This window comes from Salvia splendens, chromosome 9 (assembly GCF_004379255.2).
Source record: "Salvia splendens isolate huo1 chromosome 9, SspV2, whole genome shotgun sequence".
NCBI classification, from domain to species: domain Eukaryota; kingdom Viridiplantae; phylum Streptophyta; class Magnoliopsida; order Lamiales; family Lamiaceae; genus Salvia; species Salvia splendens.
The window spans coordinates 23,244,163-23,246,195 of record NC_056040.1 but is presented as its reverse complement, the minus strand read 5'-3'; the positions used below and the strand labels follow the sequence as shown (position 1 = coordinate 23,246,195).

Genomic DNA, 2,033 nt, shown 5'->3' with positions numbered 1-2,033 from the left:
TCCCGATCAATCACACTGCGGCGGTGGACCACTGGGGGAGGTCGAGGTATCGCCGGCTGCAAGGCCCTTTCCATCCATTGGTTTATCGCGTTGGTCGTATAGGAGTCCAACGCTTCGGCCATTCGACATTCGTACTCCTCAGCATCCCCTCCGCTACCACCACTACCACCACCAGCGTTACTCATTTCGCGTTGTTGCTCTTGTACAGAAATTAAGATAGAGAGAGTACTCGTTATAACAAGTGGTGCGAATGAAAATGACGAGCAAAACGCGTATATATAGTGTTTCGGAAAAAAAAATTTTAATTTCGCGCTAGGCGGTGCGCTGGGCGATCCGGGCGCTGCAATAGCGCCGAGCGGATCGCCCAGCGCACCGCCCAGCGCCACGAAACCGCCCAGCGCTGCGCGGTTTCTCTCTCCATTTGTCCGTTGGGCGACTGCAATAGACCGCCCAGCACCGGCGCTCGGCTGGGCGGTCCGCTGGGCGCTATTGTGGATTGTCTTACCTACCTATGTATTTTGAGAAGAATGGCTTTTAAATTTGATCCTTGGTAAATAAAATTTTCACGTTTTAGGTCCTGAACTTGACCAAATAAACTACACGTCACCACAAAATCATTAATTACATTTTCCAGTTTCCCTAAAATTTACTTGAGGTAATATTTCATTTAATTTATTAATATTTTATGAATTCAAATCTAACATTAAATGTATCTTTTTTTTGTTTAAATTTTTAAAAGTCGGGGAGAATAATCATAATTTTATAATAAAATATGAGTGAAGTGAGTTAAGTGAAATGAGACTTTTAATAGGGATATAACGAAAATGATAAAATGAGACTTCTAATAAGGATCGGGGGATAATAGATATAAATCCACCGAAGTGGGAAGCCTTAACCGAATGTGATAGTATTAGGTGAAGCCCAAACGCTTTTCCCATTCCGACATAAATCCACCGAAGTGGGAAGCCTTAGCCGAATGTGATAGTATTAGGTGAAGCCCAAAGGCTTTTCCCATCCCTGTCGGGGGAGATACCAACCATCTCTCCTTTCAATTATTGTTTCTAAATAATATAGATGAGCTGATCTTCTCTATATTATTCTCATTACTTTACTATTTATCCAGTTTAATTATTTATTGCGATTTTTTCAAAACGGGTGAACCACTCGAATTTCTTGGGATGGAAGAAGTATAGAATTACAACCTAGCTAAAATTGGGGCGATTTCAAGCAATACCCCCTTAAGAACACTCACAATGCAGCCTAGTTCGGTGCGATCGCCCCAGGAGGCTACATTGCAACCTTCCCGTTTCGATTGACTGCCCGGCGACCTGCCCATCACTCGGCTGAAACGCCGCCCGCCTGGCGGCTTTTGCAGCTGCATTGCACCTGCTGAGCCGGCCACGCATGATTTTTCTATTTAAAAAAATAATAATTTATTTCCCTCTATAACTACCGACATCTTCGAAAGCATTAATTGGGGCTTTATGAATGAGGAGGAATGCGCCCGTATGATCGAGGAGGAACGCGGTCACTGAAATTTATAATTTTTTTTAGTTTTTATATTTAAATTAATATAGTATACCGTAGTTTTTATTTTGGAGTAATATGAAGTAGTATTCCTTTTTTAATTAATTTTGTGCAATTGAGTTGGGACTGAAATTGAAGCTTACTGCATTGCCATTGTTGACACTGAAATAAAAAAAAGTAACGTGACAACTGAAAAATAGAGTTTGACTCTCTTCTTTTTTTCTTTTTTTTTTTGCAATTGGTAATGCTCTAAACAAGCTATTGTTCCGCAAAATACCAAAATTGATTAATTACTCCTAAGAAATGGTAGATTAAATCTATGATTATAGCCATACTCAGCTGTCCAACTGTTCATGTCCTACTCGGAAAGAATATACTCCCTCCGTCCCGAGCTAGTCGCTCATTTCCTTTTCGGCACGGAGATTAAGGAATGAGTGTATAGGAAAGTCAAAAATGACGGCTGTAGGTGAAAATTTTTACTAAAAATGGAAAGAGTGCAAGTAACT

General features: G+C 40.8%; 1 non-coding gene across 1 annotated transcript; it reads right to left on the bottom strand.

Annotated features, from left to right (window-relative positions):
• Window positions 1-936: 936 nt before the first annotated feature.
• LOC121749953 lies at window positions 937-1,059 on the bottom strand. Its single transcript, XR_006039755.1, has one exon. It is a non-coding gene; the product is annotated as a U6atac minor spliceosomal RNA (small nuclear RNA).
• Between the last annotated feature and the right edge of the window lie 974 nt (window positions 1,060-2,033).